The sequence below is a fragment of the Nelumbo nucifera genome, chromosome 1 (assembly GCF_055504915.1).
Source record: "Nelumbo nucifera cultivar China Antique chromosome 1, China Antique-T2T, whole genome shotgun sequence".
Taxonomy (NCBI): Eukaryota; Viridiplantae; Streptophyta; class Magnoliopsida; order Proteales; family Nelumbonaceae; genus Nelumbo; species Nelumbo nucifera.
Window position 1 is genome coordinate 126,104,405 of NC_142649.1, and position 18,082 is coordinate 126,122,486.

Sequence of the window (18,082 nt, forward strand, 5' to 3'; positions counted from 1 at the left end):
TAAGTAAATATGTAAAACTATAAGGTGTATTCTAGTAAATGACCCTAATAGAAACACACAAGAGTATACAATTGTTTTATATTTTCAACTTCTAAAATAATTAATAATTATTCATATTTCATATACTACTTTTAATAATTTTTTTAAAATACAAAAAATAACAATAATTAATTTCAGTTAGGTTTATTCATCAAATTGATGAAACCAACCAACTCAATCAACTCGACCAAAGTTTGTTGGTTTTCTAGTATTTTAGGTCTGCTTTGGTTCAAAAATTTCCCTATTTAACCAAGTTAGATCAATTTCACTTTGGCCATTTGTAAACCAACCAAAATCGAATGACCTAACCAGGGATATATATATATATATATATATATATATATATATATATATATATTAATATTTATATTTTAAATATAATTTTTAATATGGAAAAGTGAGAAATTTCCCATATTTCTTAGTCTAAAATGTTTTATATCATAAATCTAATTTTTAAATTTATTTTTAATAATTACACAATAATTTTTAAAATTTAATTTAATTTTTAAGTTTAAATCTTTTGAACTGACTAACCAAACCAAAAAATCGACCCAAACCGATACAACTTGAGTGAGTCAGTTTTCACAAAAGGTTAATTGGTTTCAACTAACCAACTCCCCAACCTAACCAGGTCAATTTGGTTGGCCAAATAGCTGAAGGGATGAGAAATCCATCATATGGATGGCCAAACCCTGCAGGAAGGTACGGCGAAATTTCAAAATTTTTTCTCTCTCCCATCTGGGAATCACATTCCCTATTTTAGAAAAATTGCATCTTGATTTCAATGATCAATCTTGAACCAAGAACCAAACCAGATCTGAACCAAAACAGTAGGAGAGGGATATACCTGATACGAAGAAATAATATCTTCCAATGGAGGTGTTCACGCCCAAAGAAGGATCCAAAGACTGTTCCCACTGAAGATGACACAGTGCAAGGTGGAGCAGAATCAGCAGTGTTCTTCCAAAGAACCAAATCCTTCACCAAGAATTCGCTAGAGGGTAGGTGAACACGACTCCCAATCAGTTTTTCACCAAAAACTGATATCAAGAGCGCTTCTTGATCGCTCCTACAACAATGGAGATCGAACTGGCTATTGCGGCAACTAGAGGAGAACGCAGGGAGAAGATGGCACAGTCACACTGTTGTTGTCTTCTCTCTAGGTGATCTGAGATCTGATCTCTGAGATTTTGGGATGGGGTGAATGGTTCGCCCCCTCCTCCTTTTATAGGCTTAAAGAGATCAACTCCTAATCTCATTAGGAGTTTCCTGATTCAAATCCTTATTTGAATCTGGACTCTCTTTAAGTGATAAGGATAAATCCTTATCTTATCTGCAGATTAGATCAACTCTCTCCTAATCTCATTAGGAGGTTTCAAGATCCAAATTCAGATCTGGACTCTCTGAGTGGATAGGGATAACTCCCTATCCTATTTGCTGATCCAATCCTAGATCTGCCCCTCTCTTTAATTAGTCCAACTAAACCAGTTCGAAATGGGCTTTAGGCCCAATAAGTCTATGTGCTCATTAACCTTCCAAACTGCTGCCTAGTTGGGCTTCTTTGTATGGCATGAGACCCAAACATTGATCTACACATCAGCCACATGGGTTCAACCCAACCTCTGTTACAAGGCCTGGCCGAATTCACTGAAAAGACAGTGAACCCCTTGAATCCCATCACATGGGCTTCTAATAGGCCCAACACTTACACTAAGTAGTCCCTGAACCAAGTCACCTTATAAAAATCCAAGGACTGTAGGTAGATGCAAGATTAGCCCATCAGGTATTACCCTTAATGGTCTTACACTTAATCTCTCAGCCCATAATGATCAAACACTGCCCGACAAGAGAGGACCTCTCCCTCGGCTGCAAGGAACAGTGCTGCACTCTCTACTCACATGGATCCCAGGAATTAAAACCTTTGCAAAAAATATATATATATATATATATTTATATATTTATATATTTATATATTTATATAAATATATATCTTTATATAAATATATTTTGCAAAACAAATTTCAACGATTGAAATCGATTGCCGGCAGTCTTGCTTTCCATCAGAGAGAGTGCATCCCCGATCATTACCTTTGTCCGACAAAGGGGTTGATCCTGTCACTATGATCACCCACTCAGATGAATTCTCGGATTGTCCCAACATACCCAAGTTTTGACCCCGCTAAGGATCTCACTGATTGGCATATCAAAGACAGCCCAATCCGATACCTAGTGCAATATCATAATCGAGTCTAGGGGTTAGGTGTAACTTTCCAATTTTGCTCACTAATCACCAAGGTCCAGGGTAATACTGGAAATCTGGTCTGGTTCAAGGTTTCAAATAAACCTACACTGCATTTACCTCGGGTTTCACCCTGGCAGCTGAAACAGGCCACCCCAACACTTGGCGGCACATCAGTGTAAGCCTTGGTAGGATAAATCTCCCTAAACTCATCCAACGGCCGTGAACATTCTAAATTAACACGAGTCTCATAAGTGTCCAGTTTAAGGGTATTACACATAAACACACCATTATAACATGAATCAAATATGTACTTTATTCATTTACAATAAATGTCATAATGTACATCAATCTGATTGGAGCTAAGGGCATACACTGTCTAACAATAGCCTACAACCGAACTGAACCAACTCATGTACACTCATAATTTCATCTAAATTAATAGTCTCATCTCTGATAAATAACAATAGTTTAATCTTCAATTACTATTGAAAATTTATACTGAAAATACACAATTATTGAAAACATATTGATAATGAAAAAAATACAATAGTTACAAAAATAAAATAAGTACTAGAAATATATTAACTTAGTCAATAAATAGTTTAATCTCTAATAAATATTAATCAATAAGTTATAACAAAAATACAATAAATACAATCAGTACAATAAATTAAACTTAAAAATTTTCAAAAATAGTAGTTTAATCTCCAATGATTATTGAAAGTTTTCTGTTAAATAAAAAATAAAATAAAATTATACATAATCATTGAAAATACATTTATCACAAAAAACAATAAATAATTACTGAAATACAATAAATATTAATTTTTGTACATATAATTATATAACAAATACAGATTAAGAGTTTAAAAATATTATTAACAAATATTAATTTTGTTAAAGTTATTTTCTCGAATTATTACTTGATATATGTGAAATTAGTTATTTACAATATTGTGAAAAATAATAAATTATTTTTAATTTTAATATTATGTTATAATTATTTTTCTACTTTTCATATTTTTTTAAATTTATTACATAATTTATTTATTTTAAATATTTAAAATCTAGTTATGTTAAATATTCTGTTATTTAAATACTTAATAATATGTAAAATATTTATATTTTAAAATATTAATTATTTATTGAATTTAATTATCCATAAAATCATAATTTATACTATTATTACATAATTTCATTATTAAATTTGTAATATATTAAATTATTATTAATTTCAATATAATGTTATAATTATTTTTCTACTTTGAAGATTTTTTTTTTTAATTTATACATAATTATGTTGTTTTAACTATTTAAAATCTAGTTATGATAAATATTTAGTTATTTAAATATTTAAATAATCTATAAAATATTTAAATTTTTTTGTTATTTGAATTTTACTTTTTTTAAAAGCTATTATACGTTATTAAATATTTGAAAAATATTTAAATTGATAATCCGGAAAACATAATTTAAATTGTTAGTAAATAATTTCGTTATATATTTTGTAAAAATATAAAATTATTTTTTGTGTTTATAAAAAGTATTTTAAATTTATTATATAATTATTTAGAATATTTAAGTAATTCTTAATTTGTTTAATCCAAAACTTTATGTAGATAGATATAGATAAAAATTAGGGGAGAGGATAAATAGGAATTAAAGATAATTTAGGTGAGTGTCTACTAATTAGAGATAATTTTTTAGATAAATAAGAATTAGAGATAAAATTAATATTTATTAATAATAATAAATATTTAAATAATATATAAGATCTTTGATCTTTTTTGTTGTTTGAATTTTATTTCTTTAAATTTATTATATAGTTTTAAATATTTTTTATATAATTATTTAGTTATTTTTATATTTTGTTATTTAAATAATTTTTATTTATGTTTTTAAAATATTATTTAGTTATTAAATTGAATAATCCATAAAATTATAATTTATATTGTTATTACATAATTTCATTATGATATTTAAATAATTGTTAAATGTTTTAATCAAAAATTTCTTTAGATAGATATAAATGAAAAGTGGGGGAGATGACAAATAGGAATTAGAGATAATTTAGTGGGTAAATAAGAATTAGGGAGAGATAGAGATAATTTATGAGAAAGAGGGATAGTTAGTTTCCTAATAAAAAGGAGAGGAAAATTTAAACAATAGGATAATCTAGAACTGCTGAGTTTAGGCAACAAAGCAAGGAGATGATTGCTAACATGGCAAGCTCTACTTTATTATATTCTAGCGGGGACCCATGCGATGCAAGGGCTTTGTTAAGCAAAATTTAAACAATAGAAATATATAAGAGTATATAATTGTTTTATATTTTAACTTTTTAATAACCAATCTAATCAAATTCTTCTCGAGTTGGTCGGTTTTTCTAGTATTTGTGATCGACTTTGGTTTAGCAATTTCCAACTCGACCAAGTTAGGTCAGTTTCAGTTTGGCCATTTGTAAACCAACCCGACCACAAATATATATTAATATCTTATACTTTAAATATAATTTTTTAATATAGGAAAGTGGGAAAATTCCCATATTTCTTAGTCTAAAATATTTTATATCATAAATTTAATTTTTAAAAGTACCACCATAATTTATTAAATTTAAATTTTATTTTTAAGTTTAAATCTTTTGAGCTAACAAACCAAACCAAAAATAGACCCAAACCAATACAACCTGAGTTGGCAGGTTTTCACTAATGGTTAATCGATTTTAGGTGACAAACTCCCAACATTAAGGGTGAGCAAAAAAAACCAAAAAACCGAACAGACCGAAACCAAACCAAAAAATTGGTTAACCAAACTAGTCAGTTTGGTTTCAATTCAATATTCTTACAAAACCGGCGGTTAACTGAACCGACCGATATATATTCAGTAATATATATATATATTATTTCTTTTTGAAAATCAAATAAAAGAGTTGGCAGAGACTTTCCACCTTTCTTTTAAAATGTGAACTTTTCATTGAATGTTCGGCAAAGACTTTCATTGAAAGTTCTGCCATCCATCATTTTTTTATTTTTCTTGTCTTTTCCCCATACTACGAGTGTGAGATTTCTTTTTGACTCTTTTCTCTTTTCTCTCTCTCTCTCTCAATTTTCTTTCTCTTCTAATGTTCTTCGACTGTGCTTCTTCTTCAACTCTTCTTGGTCCTCTTCTTCAACTCTTCCTATTCTCCTCTCCAGACAGTCGCGCAACCCACGCCAACCACTAGCATGGCAGCACCAAGCGGCAACACCAACAAACAAGGACTAATCTCTGTATCTCTCTTTTCTCTCTCTCACCTCTGCTCTCTACGTCTTCGATAAGCACTCAAGCTCTCACTTCAGGCTCTCTGTGTCTCCTACAAGTGGCAACACCGGCACCAACCAGTCCAACATTGATAGCAATCACCGACAGTTTTAGTTTTTTTTTATTTTAAGTGCATAAAATAAACTGAAAAACCGAACCGTGGTTAATCGGTTAACCTATTGCACCGGTTCAGTTTCGGTTTGGATATTTAAAAAACCGATCAGGTCGGTTCAGTTTGAAAAAATATCCCACGATTCGGTTAATTGAACCATGAGCACCCCTACCCAACATAACCAGGTCGACTTGGTTGGCGTAACAGCCTACAACCAAACTAAACCAATCCTTGAACACTCCTAATTTCAACTAAATTAATAGTCTAATCTATAATAAATAATAATAGTTTAATCTCCAATAATTATTGAAAGTTTATAGTAAAATACACAATTATTGAAAATGAATTTATAATGAAAATACAATAGATATCTAATAAACATACAATAATTACAAAAATACAATAAATACTAAAATATATTAAATTAGTCAATAAATAGTGTAATCTCAAATAATAGTTTAATCTCTAATAAATATTAATCAATAAATTATAAAAAGTACACAATTACTAAAAATAAATATATATAACAAAAATACAACAAATTGAATGTCAAAAGTTAAATAATAGTTGTTTAATCTCTAATAGTTATTGACAATTTTCTGTTAAATAACAAAACAAAAACAAATTTATAAATAATTCATAAAAATATATTTATCAAAAAATACAGTAAATAATTATTGAATATAAAATAAATATTAATTTTAGTATATATATATATATAAATACATAATGGATATACACTATTATTGCAAAAGTATTACTAATAAATATTCTTTTTTTGAAAGTTATTTTCTATAATTATTAATTGATATAAGTGAAATTAATTATTTATAATATTATTTACTTATTTAAAATTTTAAAATATTAATTATTTATTGAATTTCATAATACAAATATTGTGAAATCTATTATAATTATTTCTCTACTTTTAAGAATTTTTTAAATTTATTACATAATATTTTTATTTTAACTATTTAAAATTTAGTCATGTTAAATATCTTGTTATTTAAACATTTAAATAATATGTAAAATATTTAAAATTTTTCATTATTTGAATTTTATTTATTTTAATTCTATTACATAATATTAAATATTTTTTATACAATTATTTAGCTATTTTTAATGTTTTTACTTAATATATCTATTTATTAAAATATTTAAATAATTTTTTTATTTTTTAATGTTAAATATTTATTATTTGAATAACATTTAAATTTAATAATTTGTAAAATTATAATTTACATTGTTACTACATAATTTTATGATGAAATTTGTAAAAATATAGAATTATTAATAATATGAATATTAATAAATCTATTATAATATTTTTTATGTTTTGAATAAATATTTTAAAGTTTGTATATAATTTTGTTATAATATTTAAATAATTCTGAAATTTTTTAATTGAAACTTTATTTAGATAGATGTAGATAAAAAGTGGGGAGAGGATAAATAAGAATTAGAGATATTTTAGGAGAGAATCTCTCTACTAAATTAGAGATAATTTAAGATATAAACATGAGTTAGAGATAATATTTAGGAGATAAATAAGAATTAGAGACAATTTAAGATATAAATAGGAGTTAGAGATAATATTTAGGAGATAAATAAGAATTAGAGACAATTTAGAAGAAAGTATCACTTGGCTAAACATTAGAAAAGCAAATCCTTTTTTCTTTATAGTTGTTAAAAATAGTTATGTCCTTATTTATTTAATAAATAATTATGTAGAATTAAAAATTAAAAATTAAAAAAAAAAACAGAAAAGAGAGGTATATTAACTAGACCGTCTTCCTATATATATATATATATATTTATGATATGCAAATCAATTGTGACCACACAACCAGCTATTGATATGCGTTCCCATTACGACACATTAAAACCACAAAAGTCACATTGTCCTTTCATATGAAATGAAGCCGCTTTTAATTTATTTTGCTTATTACTGATGTAACATGTTGAGGCCCACTCATAAAAATGAATGGTACAAGAACAGTTTTCATTGTTTTCAAACATGTGGAAATAGTGAAAACACATGGGGACTTGTTGTTTTCAAAAAAAAGATCTATTGGTAGGGTAGGGATGCACTCCACCAATACAGTCTAATCCACCTCAGAATAGGAAAACTATTTACCCCAATGTATTTACCATCCACTCTACCTATAAACACCATCCCCTGTTTTCCCCTTTGACACTGACCCAAACTGTACAATGAAATTACGAATTCTAAGATGGAGTGGATCATAACAACCCCAAAGAAGGATGTGCAGATTATATCACTTGGGAAATTAAAAATTCCATCAAGAATGGGCCATGAAACTTAAATGGACTGAAGGAGTGGGCACAGTGGCTTTTCAGTGGTCCTAGGTTGTTTGATGCAATCTCTTAGTCTAACCTCTTAATTTTAAAGATTCCTCTTAATGGCTGAAAGGCCCATCAGCTGCCTCTTAATGTACGACATAACCTCACTTAGTTTTTATCGGAAATCTCATCTCTTTCTTACACAACCATCTCTCGCTTCCTTCTCTTTCCCTTTCTTTGGTGGAGTGGTGCTAGTAAACCATTTTCTTTTTTTTTTTATAAGGATCCCTATACTATGGGTTAGTGATAATTTCCCTCCTAAATTTTCATTTGCGACAAAAATCATCAAAACTTTCACTTTGCAATAACAATGATGATGATGAAAATTTCTTAATCATGTTGATTTGGGAAACTTTTATACGGGAAAATTTGGCTGTCCATAGGCTCTTAATCATAGTGTGGATTAATGTGTCACACAGAGAGAGCTTGTGGATGGTGGCCCAAGCTGTTGAACCTTCATTTATTTTCATAGGGCTAAACAACTGGGGGCGGGGGAGGCCATATGTGATTTGATCCCAAGTCTATGCTACAACAAGTCCAACGTGCTACCAATTAAGCCACTATTAGTTGGTAGACTATTGAACATGAACACCCAAAATTTTATTCTATTAGGCCACCTCCATTTATTTCTATCATGTGGAGATCCTTTGGATCAACTATATTTTCACCAGGTGCTCTAGTCCAATATCAATCTTATACTTCACAACTTTAATTGATGTTTTGCCCCATTAATAATAATTGCTTAAAAGTTAGGTAAATTAGCAAAATACCCCTCTCACTATTAAGTTAGATGATGAAATGTGTTAAACTACCAAAATACTAATCTGAATTTTTCTTATTTTCTTTTGTTCGCCTATTTTCTCTTAGGCTCCGTTTGATTTATGGGATGATTTGGATTGGATGAGAAAGGATGGGATGGGATGAGCAAGTGTGAAATTTTCACTTTCAATCCTTTGGCTTGTAAGAAGACTATTAAGAGAAAACATGTTGAAATATGTCACATAAATCAGAGTTTAAAATAAAACTATTTAGCTCCAAAAATAATCATCCCTCAAAATGGTTTCAAGCTCTCATTAAATCCACCATTTTTCACATACCAATTAACCACCGAACCATTGCTGTCCTTGATTCATGAAAAGGCACTTGAACCCACTTTTCCCTACAATATCATGATTCATTAATCTTTTTTCTTCCTGTATGATTTCAAGTGCCTATAGGCTTCAAATTAGATGATAGGGATCACTGCTGGTGAGATGGGTTTAGATGAGAATTTTTCCAAGCAAAGGTGTTTGACAAGGAATTTTGTCGAGCTTATGGTGGGTGACTGCAGTTTTACAAATTTAGATGAGATTTAAATGCGGGCTTGAACACTACTGACTTGCCTATGTTGGGATTTGTTTATTGGTTTCTGGGCTTTGAAACAATGTTGTACCTATCACAATTGGAGGGCATCCGTTTGTTCTACAGTTAGTGCATTTGGAAATAATTTCTGAAAATCACCTTTCTAATAGAAGAGATGATAATGGTGTTTGTAAACTTTTCATGAAAATCATTGTATTAGCAAATAAAATTACAATAACAGTAATATCCAAGTAGGAAACAGGGGAGAGAACACAGAGTAAGAGATGGAGAGATAAAGAGAAGAAAGAAACTCTGTTTTTTGAGAAAAAATAGGTCATATCTATTAATCGAAGTAAAATGGTAGAATAAAATCAAACACACACAGAGCACTGGTCAGCTGATATTGCAGAACACCAAAGAGGGCAGCTATGGTCATCAGAAACCATGGCAGCCAAGGCCCACAATGATTGCACTAGATATCTATTTGGGTTTTGGAGCTAAAAAAAATTAAGTGGAATTAAAAACAATTGAAAAGGTCTCTCTAAAAAAGTCACATGAAGCTTTATCAAGAAGCCCGATATTCTTTCGCTTTATTTTCTCACTGGGGTCATGCCGTGTGTCTCACAAAATAAAACATGGGAAAGTGGAATATTTTAGGAATATTCCAATTTTCCACCTTTTTCTCGCAAATCAAACAAAGCCTTAAACCCTAATTGACCTAAAAATACCTCCATTTTCTCTAAATGAAACCAGCTAAAATAACAAGAATCATTTCACTAACATAGAAAAACAAGTTTCTTAAATTTTTGATCGCTAATCAATTTGTGTTTTGAGGGAAGGGGTGGGGTGTAAAATAAACACTAAAGAAATGAGAAAAATTGTAGGTTGAGATTTTCCCTTGATCATGTAGAATTGTATTACCATTTTAGCACTTGTGGCACAAGCAAGATAAACACAAATGAAATGGAGGGGAGATTGATATGTCGAGATATTTTTCCTTGATCATGTAAAATTCAATTAATAAGCTATAGTTGAAAAAAAATCATTTCATATAGGTGAGTAAAGGGTACATTATTACAAACATCTTCATATATTTGGCATCCTACATTAGTACTTTATTTTCAAGAGATAGAATTTATATTTTTCAGAAGGAAAATTTCTTTTTAGATCTATGGAGAAAATTATTAGAAGAATCTAACAATATAGGGAGAAAAATGCACTTTAAATATGTTCATCCACTAAAACCCTTAAAAACTCAAGTTCATTTCATGAAATTGCAACATTAATTTTGGTCTAGAGTTCTTCATAATTCAAAAATCCAGCAAAAAACAATCCACTCAAAATTATCCACTTCTCTCTCCAACGAACCAAGAAAATCCAAACAAAACCTTAAATTTTATGGAGAAATACGGACAGGCCCATTGCAGAATTTTGATTTCACTGCAAATTGATCTACAACATTTCAAAAGGTCAATTACCCCCATTCTATCCATCAATGCCCACCTGTGAATTGGCATCAATTATGAGCTGGCACCTACCCCAACTGTACTTTGTACCTATGAATTCTGGCCCTGGGCTGAACCGTCATTCTCCCTAAATTTTATCAGAAAGAGACTTCTACTATTTCATCTAAATATTGGATCCAACTAGAAATCTGCAAGGATCTATTAGTAATCAAGAGGATTTCAATGTTAAATTTAAAAAACTAATTGAATCATAGATCATTAAAATAAATAAGAAAAGGATAGTTTGGAGGTTTAAAAAACTAAATGAGAATGTTTTTCAAAGTTAAATGATGGAACTCTAATGGATGGGGTATTTGTTGCAAAGTGAAAGTTTAGGAGGTCTGTGTTGCAAATGAAAGTTTAGATGGGTAAGTATTACTGACTAGTACAGGGGTATTTGTAATATACCCTTAAATGCAAATTTGTTCAAACATATGTAAATCTGCTTGGTTTAGTATAGCACTGAGAAATTTATCTTTGGGACCAACCCATTTACATTGACCAAACTTTGCTCTTATTTTAAATGCAAAAATAATTAAAAGAACAAATTTACTTTCATTTTTAATATATAAAAATGTATTCTCACCAAACACTCGCAAAATTAAACTAAAGGCAAATTTTCATTAGTTTTATATTTGCACTCTTACAAAATACAGATTGAAAAAAGAAAAAACAAAACGGAGTAAAAATAAGGTTGGGCCATGCCCATGAGGCAGCTAATGGAACAAATACATATAATTCCCAAGATGAGAGGAGAAAGGATTAGCTAAATGCAATAACTGTTTAGCTGGCTGTGGAACCACTCCACCCCGGTAATAAAATACATAAGACTTACAATCATTTTTCTCACTATGTGCCCCCATGTATTGGCACCGTGCCACCGTCATTGGTTCCACAACGTGCTGAACACCATCATCTTCGGCTACTCCGATTTATGAGAGAATAGAAACAAAAATGATGTGGGTTAGCCTGGCCCAGCCCATCGCGGGCTGGAAATCCCAGCCCACTAACGTTTGATAGTGTCAGCCACAATAGGGGGGAGCCCTACTACTTTCGTATAGAGCCAACTGCATGACGGTTAGGCATATCCACTAGGGCTTGTCGCCTGACCTCGTATGACTCTCATCCAGGCGTTCATCTTAACCTACCTCCAGCCCGCTCAAGTATAAATAAGAGGTAACTCCCCCTTAAAGGGGATCCGGAACAGGGAATTCTAACACATCGCACTCATTCACTTCCCGCACCTACCTTGCTCCCTTAGCATTTACTCTGGGAGATCTGATGTACCCGGGGATTGTCACCAAGACCTCATCTACACCCCCTCCTACTTTACCCCTTGTACTGACTTGAGTGTCAGAGCCTCTGCCTCGTGTCTCCGCCCAAGGCCTCTGACATTCCTTGTTTTGCAATACTTCCAGTCTCCAGGAACCTCGCCACCGAAGGAACAACCTACAATCCTCGAAAGGAATACCCCACCTCGGTCTGCGGTCCTCGGTTTCGGCTCACCTCTTCCGAGGCCTCGAAGTTTTCGATCTACTTTCGAAACTTGGAGAGTGAATTTACCTCATTGCCCCCGACCAATCCATGAGGCAACAATTGTCACCATCTGTGGGAAACGTTGCTAAGACGACCCCCACTTTAGGATAGAAAAAACATACTCTAAATCCAAGCCCTCTTAAGCTTGAAAGCCATGGTGCGGAGAACCAGGAACAATCAGAACCTGGTCACTTATGAACGGTTTCAGGCTGTTCTCGATCGTTTGGACCGCCTTACTCAACGTATGGAAGAAGTTTGCCCCCGAGCAAGAGGTCCCTCTCGAGGTGGCCGCCCTGCTGTGGTGTCAGAGGATTAGGGCTGACAAGAGCATGTCGAGCCACCAACCCTCAGCCATGGTAACTCATTGGCCAAGACATCAGAATCGGGCAACAATCGTCCCCCGAATTCACCATGAAGGAACATCTGTCCTCCTAGCCGAAGGGAAAGCGTGCCCGCTCAATCCGAAGATAGTCATCAACCTTCAGAGCAACACCACTGCCGCTAGAGGGAGGTCCTCCAGGATGATGACGGGCATCTCGACCGCCCTGGAGTTCGCTCCCGAGGCAACAGCCGACGCCATGCCACTTCCCCTCCCGTCTCGGATCTCCGAGATATTCTAAATGATCATCGCGTCTGCAGAGGAGCACGTGACCCTATCTCGGAGTATTCAGGAGTCCGAGTCGACACCCACCGAGTCTGCGAGGACAGAAGCAGGGCCCATGCCCGTGCTGACCTACGGCTAGCCAAGTTGCAAGCCGAGATTGGAGCCGTCAAGGACGAGCTCCACCAGGTTAAGGAGAGCCGAGCCAATGCCTCAACCAGTCACGACAACTCCGTTGGCCGCATGGACGCATCACCTTGGAAATCATTTCGGAGCCTCTTCCCCCACACTAGAAACGTATGACGGGACCACCAATCCCGATGACCACCTAGAGGGTTTCAGGGCGCTCATGATACTCTACGGGTATTCCGACACCTTGATGTGTCGGACCTTCCAGGCCACCTTCAGGAGGGCCACTCGCCACTGGTTCTCCAGCCTCCCTCCTCGATCAATCAGCTCGTGGGAGCAATTTACAATTTTGTTCCTCGCCCGCTTCATCAGTAGTAGACAATGCCAGAAGAGCGGAGTCTCTTTGATGTTACACAAGCAGGAGCCGGGTGAAAGCCTACGATCCTACATTGACCGCTTTAAGAAAGAAGAGCTTGAAGTTCAAGACCTCAACCCTATGGTCTCCATGCACGCCATTATTAACGGACTCCGCCCCAGTTCGGCCCTCAAGTGCTCGGTCGCCAAAACCCCGTCGAAGACTAAGCTCAAATTCCTCAAGAAATACACCGCGACCGAAGAGGCTTTGGCCGGGGACAACCAAGAAAGGACAGTCGAGCACCACGATGGGCCCCCGGAGAAGAAGAGGAAAGGTGGGGACCAGCACCACCCGGAAACCATGGCGCAAAGACAACTAGAAGCCATCGGCCCTAGCCTTGGCTTACAAGGACTACACGCCACTCAACTTCACCCGCAGTCAGATACTGATGCAGATCGGGGAGGAGAAGTTTATGAAGTGGCCAACGAAGCTGAAGCGGAAACCCAAGAGGGGGAACCCTACGAAGTACTGCAAGTATCACAACGGCACCGGGCATGACACCGAGGACTGCTACGATCTAAAGAACGAGATAGAGTCCCTTATCCGCCGCAGGCACCTCAAGCAGTTCATCGGAGGAGAGGCTGGCACCTCATCCTCCCAGCAGCATCAGCAAGTGGCAGGCGTCATCGACGTCATCGCTGAGGGCATGGCCTCAGGTGGAGCCTCAGCCTTGACTCGAAAATCCTATGCCAGGCAGCTTAACATCCAGGAGCCTGCCCCGAAGAAGCAAAAGTACACGGACGCTCCGTAGAGGCCAAGTTGTCCACATGCCCTCGTCTTCACCAACGAGGACTTAGAGGGGGTCGCAGTCCCCTACGACGATGCTCTCGTGGTCACAGCCCTCATCTCCAATTTTATGGTGAAGAAGATCTCGATGGATAGTGGCTCGTCAGCCAATATCCTTTTTATACGATACCTATGAGAGAATGAAGCTCACGCCAGAGCGGCTCTAACTTGTCAATGTTCCCCTCGTCGGCTTCTCCAGCAACATCATCAGGCCAGAAGGAAAGATTACCCTACCAATCATGGTAGGGACAACACCACACCAAGTGACCTGGATGCATGAGTTCCTGGTGGTGAAGGTTGTCTCTCCCTACAACGCAATAATGGAGAGACCAACCCTTCATGCACTAGGGGCAGCCATGTCCTCCTATCACCTGGCCCTCAAGTTTTCCACCGAGCATGGCATCGGAGTTATTCATGGGAACCAGTAGATTGCCCACCAATGCTACGTGGCGGCATTAAAAGGAAAGAATAAGGAGGCCCTATCACTGGAAGGCCTCGACCTCCGAGAGGAGCCAATGAGCCGAGGCCAGCCAGATGAGGACCTCGTCTCAATTCTCTTGGACGAGTCAGCCCCAGAGAAGACAGTCTGCGTCAGGTCCAACCTTCCCCCTGAATGTCTATCCGAACTGGTAAGTTTCCTCATAACTAACGCTGATGTCTTTGCTTGGTCCGCCGCTGACATGCTCGGAATTGACCCTTCGGTCATTACTCACAGGCTAAGCGTAGACCCGAGCTCTAGGCCAATCCGACAAAAGAAGAGGAACTTTGCATCAAAACAATGGAAGGCCACAGGAGAGGAAGTTGATAAGCTACTCGATGCCAGCTTCATCCATGAGGTACATTACCCTAACTGGTTGTCTAACGTGGTTTTGATAAGGAAAGCTAATGGGAAATGGTGGATCTGTATTGACTTCACAGACCTTAACTGAGCCTGCCAGAATGATAGTTTTCCTTTGCTGAGGATAGGCCACCTCGTCGATGCCTTCTCCGGGTACAACCAGATCCATATGCACCCTGATGACGAGGAGAAGACCTCGTTCATCACTGAGCACGACACGTAGTGCTACAAGGTAATGTCGTTCGACCTTAAGAATGCAGGGGCCCCCTCTCAGCGCCTTGTCAATAATGTTTTCAAGAATCAGATTGGGAGGAACGTCGAAACCTACGTGGATGACATGGTGATGGAGAAACTAAAGGCCGGAGCACACACCTCGGACTTGGCCGAGACCTTTGATACTTTGCGCAAGTTCAACATAAAGCTCAACCCGAGCAAGTGTGCCTTCAGAGTTATCTCGAGAAACTTCTTAGGCTTCATCGTCACTCAAAGAAGCATTGAAGAAAACCAAACAAGGTACAAACCATACTAGACACGTCACCCCCTCGGTCAGTAAAGGAGACCGAGAGACTCACCGGCAAGATAGCCGCCCTCAACCATTTCATGTCGAAGTTGGCAGACCGTTACCTTCCCTTCTTCCGCGCCATCAAGAAGTTGAAAAATTTTCAATGGACGGAGGAGTGCCAGCATGTCTTCGATGAGCACAAGCTATACCTCACCTCACCCTCGCTCCTTGCTTGGCTGGCATCAGGGGAAACTCTATATTTGTACTTGTCAGGTGGAGACGAGGCCGTCAGCTCGGTCCTGGTGAAAGATGATAGAGTCCAGAGACCTATATACTATGTCAGCAAGGTCCACTATGACGCCAAAACCAAGTACCCCGAAGTGGAGAAGCTAGCCTATGCCCTCGTCACCTCAGCCAAAATGCTTAGGCCATATATTCAAGCCCATACCATTGTGGTCCTAACGAATCAGCCCCTTAAGGCCATCCTCGTCAAGCCAGAGACTTCAGGACGCCTAATTAAGTAGGCGATCGAACTATCGGAATTTGACTTTCAGTACCAGCCGAGTCTTGCGATCAAAGCACAAGCCTTGGCTGACTTCGTAGTAGAATGCACCTTCAGCAGGCCCCTCAGCCGGCCTCACAGAGGCGAATCAGAAGAAGCACGCCCGGTCGAGGAAGCACCCCCCGCGTGGAGACTTTTTCTCTATGGTTCATCCAGTGCCAAAGGGAGTGGAGCGGGCCTCATTGTCCTCACCCTCGATGGTGCCGTCATAGAGTATGTGTTGAGATTCGAGTTCCCTACATCCAACAACGAAGCCAAGTACAAAGCCCTCTTGGCAGGGTTACAGCTCACCAGAGATCTCAGCTCTAAGCACATCGAAGTCCTCAACGACTCACAATTGGTGGTGAATCAAGTCAACAGTGAGTATGAGGCCAGAGAATAGAGCATGGCTAAGTACCTTGCCAAGGTTCAAGAGTTACCCTGTCACTTCCAGCGTTTCTCCCTATAGCAAATCCCACGAGCCGAGAACACCCGAGTCGACGCCCTCTCCAAATTGGAAAACACCTCCAACATCAAGCAACACACTACACCCTGCTGGAGGGTAAATTGTACAGGAGATCCTTCACCTTGCCTTACCTCTGGTGCCTCCGCCGAGAGGAGAGCGAGTATGTGCTCCGGGAAATTCACGAAGGCATCTGCGACAACCACCTCGGAGACCGAGCCCTAGCCAGAAAACATTAAGGCAAGGGTACTTCTAGCCGACCCTTCACAAGAATGCGACTGAGCTGGTGCGGAAGTGTGACTAGTGCCAAAGACATGCCAACCTCTACCATCAACCAGCCACCACCCTCTCGGCCCTCAGCAGCCCCTGGCCCTTCGCCAAGTGGGGGATGGACCTCCTCGGCCCCTTCCCTCAGGCAATGGGGCGCAGGAAGTACCTTGCAGTTGCTATGGATTACTTCACCAAGTGGGTGGAGGCCGAACCCCTAGCCACTATTTGACGCTTTTGGAAGAACATTATTTGACGCTTCGGCCTCCTCCACATGCTGGTCATGGACAACAGAAAATAGTTTGATGACGCTAAATTTTGAGAATGGTGCACCTCTCTTGGCATCAAAAAATAGTACACCTCGGTAGGCTACCCCCAGACGAATGACCTAGCCGAGGTTACGAACAAAACCATCCTGGATGGACTAAAGACCAGGTTGGATAGAGCTAAAGGCCTGCGGGCCGACGAACTACACAGCGTCCTTTGGTTATACCGAACCACACCTCGGACAGCCACGGGAGAGACCCCTTTCAGCCTGACCTACGGTACAGAAGCAGTGATTCTAGCAGAGATCAGCCAACCAACGCTTCGGATCAAAGGGTATAATGAGGCCAAGAATGACCAGGCGCTTAGAACGAACTTAGATCTACTGGAAGAAACCCAAGAACAAGCACGGGTTAGGGTGGCTGCCTATTAGCAGCAAGTGGCCCGCTACTATAACTCCAGGGTGAAAGAAAGGCACTACAGAGAGGGATATCCTGTCCTCAAGAAGGTCATTTTCCCTTAACCTGGAGTGGGAAAGCTGGGTCCCAACTAGGAAGGCCCCTACCAAATTAACCAAGCGCTCGGCCCCGACACATTTCGGCTAGAAAATTTAGATGGAAGACCCATCCCTCGGACGTAGAACTCAAAGAACCTCCGGATGTACTACAAATGAATGTAATTTTTTGATGAAATAATGAATGAATGAAGCAAAGTTCCTCTTCACCTCGGATGATTGAATGAATGTGTCCTAAGTCCAAAAAGACTAGTAGTCTTGGGACCTGCCAACACGGGAAGCCCTCCTCTGAGAGACGAGCCCTTGGCACGGGCCATTATGGA